This window comes from Camelina sativa, chromosome 20, assembly GCF_030686135.1.
Source record: "Camelina sativa cultivar CO46 ecotype springtype chromosome 20, ASM3068613v1".
Classification (NCBI taxonomy): Eukaryota; Viridiplantae; Streptophyta; class Magnoliopsida; order Brassicales; family Brassicaceae; genus Camelina; species Camelina sativa.
Window position 1 is genome coordinate 20789414 of NC_141899.1, and position 5484 is coordinate 20794897.

General features: G+C 33.2%; 2 pseudogenes across 1 annotated transcript; both read left to right on the forward strand.

Annotated features, from left to right (window-relative positions):
- Positions 1-1466: 1466 nt before the first annotated feature.
- Positions 1467-3887, forward strand: LOC147919225 (uncharacterized; annotated as a pseudogene). Its single transcript, XR_015592269.1, has 2 exons — positions 1467-3152; positions 3242-3887. The product of XR_015592269.1 is annotated as an uncharacterized LOC147919225 (transcript).
- Positions 3888-3906: 19 nt separating this feature from the next.
- Positions 3907-4849, forward strand: LOC147919226 (uncharacterized; annotated as a pseudogene).
- The last annotated feature ends 635 nt before the right edge of the window (positions 4850-5484 follow it).

Genomic DNA, 5484 nt, shown 5'->3' on the forward strand with positions numbered 1-5484 from the left:
TGTTTTGCCCATGATGTTATCTTGCTAACGAAGTTATTTATTAAACTTTACCCATAAAAACGATCGAAGTTGGATAAACTCTTACATCAAATAAGTACTTAAAACATGTTTATCAGTGAATCTAAAAATCAAGAGCTAGGATTATGAGAGACAATTTTATTAATCCCCAACTTTTGGTTGTTTTCTTCAATGTTTCATTAATTTAATTAAGGATATATAATCTTCAAAACTATAAAATAATTTTTAAAACTGTCAGTATCTTCGGGTTGAATATGATTTTGTAAACCAGAGAAAATGAAAGTCAAATTTAAAACTTTTATAAAGGTTTACTAACACTAAAACTAAAACTAATTTAGCTAAGTTAACGTAAATAGGAACTAATCTCGCCAAAAAACAAAGAAATTACAAATTCTCTTGGCAATTTAAAAAGTAAGATTGACCAAAACATGTAAATCGAGATTTTTACAATTCTTTACTATGTTTTTTTATAAAAAAAAAATATTTATTCTATAATTTTTTTGGGCTAAGTTAACGTAAATAGGAACTAATCTCGCCAAAAAATAAAAAAATTACATATTCTCTTGGCAATTTAAAAAGTAAAATTGACCAAAACACGTAAATCAAGATTTTTACAATTTTAAACCATTTTGAATATAGAAAAATTATTATATTTTAATTACTATAAAAATCAAGATTTGTTAGTTTCTACAATAATTTCTTTATTTTTGAATTATAATAACACACGATCGTATATTCACAAAATACACACATTTTTAAATATTTTTATATAGGGAAAATCCCACAAAAAAACCTCAAAGTGACACCAGCTTCCAGTTTAAACATTGAAGGTTTTGTACTTCCACTTTTATACCTTAAAATGATAATATTGCTAATATAATACCCTAAATTAGCTTATATGTTCGTGACATCACAAAATTTAACAGAATTTCAGCATCTGTTAACAGAACTGTTAACAAAAGTTATCTCAGTTTAATTATTCGATTTATTGGCCACGTGCATCTGTTTTTTTTTTTTTTTAATACTACTACATAAAACAAAATTTTAAATAAACTACAATTATTAAAAATGCTAAAATCCCCAAATCGTTTTGGGGGAGTTCATAAAAAAAAAAAAGACTCGACGAAAGAGAGAGACGTAGAGTAGAGAAAAGGAGAATCAAAGAATATAGCATTCCACTGATCGAAATGGGGTAAGAATTGTTTCAGCCTATCAGTTTTAGTTGATTATTACTGTTTATGATCTTCCCAATTGATTAGAAAGATTTCTGGGTTTCTGATTTTGACTTTTGCGATGTAATGTATCGATTGAATTCGTGTTTCTGGGTTTGAGTGGGTGGTTTCGTATGAAAATTGCAAGTGTTTTCATTTTTTTTTCCTTTTTACGAGACTAGAGATTGATGTTCTGCTTTTTTTTTTTCATTTTGTTATTATACAGTGAGGAGATGATTAAACTAACAATCCACTATGGTGGAGAAATGAAGAAAGTAGAAGATGATTACAACTATCTTCATGAATTAGGTTGTAAAATTGTCTTCTGGAAATTGGCAGAGGTTGGATGGATGAAGTTTGAAGACTGCTGTAGGTCTGAATGTGTTAAGGCCCCAATAAGTATCATTTGGTTCAAAGATGCAAGAGAGGAGATGAAGATGTTGCAGTATGTGTTTGATAGCTCAAATTTTGACATGCCCGAGCTACATTCTTCTGCAAAATCAACAGGTGAGATTGATGTATTTATTGAGCATGGTTGTCCAGATCATTTGATTGGTTCTGTTGATGGAACAAGTATAATGGCTGAGGGGATGGGAGAAAAAGGATATGAAGCTGATGAAGATGAGAGGATGGAAGAAGAAATGGATTATGAATCAGGTAATGATGATGACAGGCCGCCAAAGGAAGAAGATGACCCTGAGGAATCTGAAGATGAAACACATGTAGTTGAGAAAGAGGTTGATAACAATGAAAAAGAAGTAGTTAGTGGAACTGATATGTTGAATGAGAATCAGAATGAAGGTAAGGGTCAAACAGAGATCGATGATGGAGATGACGTTGTGATAGATGCAGGAAATGGGGCTAATGATGATAGGTTTCAGACAGTGTTTGACGAAGGTACAAAGACAACTGCAGAGTTTGATGAAGCTATGCGTAAATTGGCTGAAGAAGATGCAAAAAAAAAAAGACGAAGAAGAAGAAGAAACAGATCCAGAGTTTGGCTTAGAGGATGTAAATTATCCAGATACTCCAATAGAGTCAGAAGAGGAGTGGGAGCAATGGAAGAATCCACAACGAGAAAAAAGAAATCAGAAGTATCATGGAGATTTAAATACGAAGCCCTATATCTGGTTGTTTCAAACATTCAACAGTGGATTAGAGTTTAAAGATCAATTATTACGTTATTCTTTGAATACTCAATATGATATAAAGATGGCCAGGTCAGAAGCAAGTAGGATAGCTGCCATTTGTCGCACAAAGAAGTGCAATTGGAGAGTGTATTGTTCAGTGGAGCCTAGATTGAATAAGTGGATGGTGAAGGTATGTCACTACAAGCACAATCATGGAAAATCAAGTTGGGTATCAATGTTGAAACAAGGTGTGATTGGAGGGTTGTTTAGAGAAGAGATAAGAAGGAATGTTAACTTACCAGCTGCAGCGATAAAAGACATTATCAAGGAACGCTATGACATTGTTGTTAACATATCAAAGTGCTACAAAGGAAGACGAATTGCTCTAGATTCAGTCCTTGAAGCTCAATCAATACAATTTGGCAAACTATGGGATTATGAGAAAGAGCTTAGAAGGTCTAACAAGGACATCACTACTGAGATATTAACAGTTGACATCAATGGTAGACAACAATTTAATGGTTTCTACATTTGTTTTAAAGAGTTTCGGGAGAGTTGGTAGAAGTGTTGTAGACCTGTGATTGGCTTGGATGGTTGCTTTTTGAAGTGGGATTTAGAGGGTGATTTACTTGCAGCTATTGGTAGAGATGCAGATAACAAGATGTATCCAATAGCTTGGGCAGTTGTAACAGGGGAAAATAAAGATACCTGGGGCTGGTTTTTGCAGAAGCTTAAGTTGGATTTAAACTTGGGAATTGGCAAAAATCTTACCATCATTTCTGATAAACAGAAGGTAACATTTTGTTTTACTTTGGAAATTTATTTAAGAAAATTATTTTGATTGACAATTCCTAAACCTTAATGTCCTGACAACTATTTCAGGGTCTTGTTATTGCGGTTGCTGCTGAACTTCCTCAAGCAGAGCATCGTATGTGTGCAAGACATATTTATGCTAATTGGAAGAAGTCTTTCAACAGGTCAGAGTATAAAAACTTGTTTTGGGGTGTTGCTTACAGTTACCATGAAGGAGAATATGAAAAAAATATGCAGATGGTACATGCATATGATCCTGCTGCATATGAGGCGTTGCTTGTGATAGAGCCAAGAAGGTGGTGTAGAGCATTTTTCAACCCGGAATCTCATTGTGCTGATGTCCACAACAATCTCTCAGAAGCTTTCAATAGGACTATTAAAATGGCCAGAACAAAGCCTGTTATAACAATGTTGGAGGATATACGAAGACAAGCTATGACAAGGATATCTCGCAGGTGGTTAAAAGCATACAAGTTAGACTCTCATCTCACACCTATCACACTTGCTATATTGGAGAAAGCAAGAAAGGATAAGAAGTATTGTAATGTATTGCAAGACATTACGCAGCAGCAAATACTTGTATGAAGTTACAGAGTTCAACATTGGTTATTCAGTTGATTTGGCAACACATCAATGTGCATGTCGCCGATGGGATTTGACAGGTATTTTCTGTGAACCTGAATTTGAGTTTAATTTTTTGATGATATTAATATAAGTCTCATTAACTATGTTTGTTAGGCATACCATGCAAACATGCTGTATGTGTTTTAGACGACAATCAAGATAATCCAGAGAAGTATGTGGCTGATTATTACCAATCCTCTTACTTGAAGAACACATATGTGGATAATATAAAACCTGTCAATGGTGAGCAACTGTGGACGAAAACATGGAAACCTCCCCATTGGGATCCCTAATATTCGCAAGCCAAGAGGTAGACCAAAGAATCGTGACAGAAAAAAAAGAACCTTTTGAATCACTCCAAAATGCAGGAAAATCAACTAGACATGGGAGGATACCACATTGTAGCCAATGTGGTCAAGCTGGTCATATTAAAAGTGGTTGTAAAAATGAAACTGTTGTTGTGGAGGGACCAAAAAACAGACGTGGTAGACCTCGGAAACTTCCATTAGTTGAGGTACTTTCTCTCTCTTTTTTATTTGACCAATGCTTGATAATTGGTTTTAAATTTTCTCTGTTTTATTTGTGTGAATTAGGTTCAGCCACTACGTCAACCAAAGACAAGGAAACCTAGAGCCAATTCAGCTGTTAGCTCTCATCCATTACCAACCACTGAATCCACCACAATCGATCAAACTTCTTCTGCAATTAGCTCTCAACCGTTTCAACCGAATCAATTATCTTCTGCAGTTCATGCTTCTTCAAGTACACCACAGCCTTCAGTCTCCTCCAACAAACCAAAAAACAAGAAGCGTGGACGACCTTTAAAGACAAGAAAAGTGGAAAATGTTTCAAGAGGAGTTGGAACATTTTATAGTCCATTCACAGGTCGGCCATTTCAAGTGTTTGGAGACAAGGTGTATGATATGTCTAACAATGACCATCAACCTCCTCTTTGAATGTTCATGTCTTTCAGTTTCAGTTTTGGGATGAAAACTTTATGGTTTTTGTGTTGTCAATTTTAGATTTTGGGACAAAATATGTTTTTTTAAACAAGTTCTGGGAATTTTTTACTATGAATTATGTGTGTTTTATATTTATTTATTGTTTTTTTTTCCCTAAAGTTTTCCAGATTATCTATTCTAATTTATATAAAATAACATTTTATTAACACAAACAACGTTAACTACTGTTAACTGTTCTGTTAACAAATTAAAATTTCCGTAAAACTTCTGTTAACTTTTGTGATGCCACGAACGTGTAAGCCAATATGGGGTATTATAGTAGCAATATTATTACTTTGAGGTATAAAAGTGGAAGTGCAAAACTTCTAAGGTTTAAACTGGGAGCTGGTGTCACATTGAGGTTTTTTTGTGGGATTTTCCCTTTTTATATATCAACATTGAATAATTAAATATTATTATCACTCTATTTTATATAAGATTTCTGTTTTACAGTACACGTCTTAATAAATTTTATGAAATTATATCTAAATAATATCAGTCACATATAATATAATAAATAACGTAAATAATATATCAAGGCAATGAGTAATTCTTGGATCACAAACAAGGTTTGAGGAAGACAACTTAATTAACAGCAATTTTGGTAATTTTTCTTTTGTTCAACATTTCTTTAATTTAATTATAGGAATTAAATCGTCAAAAAATTAATATGTACTAATTTAAAAA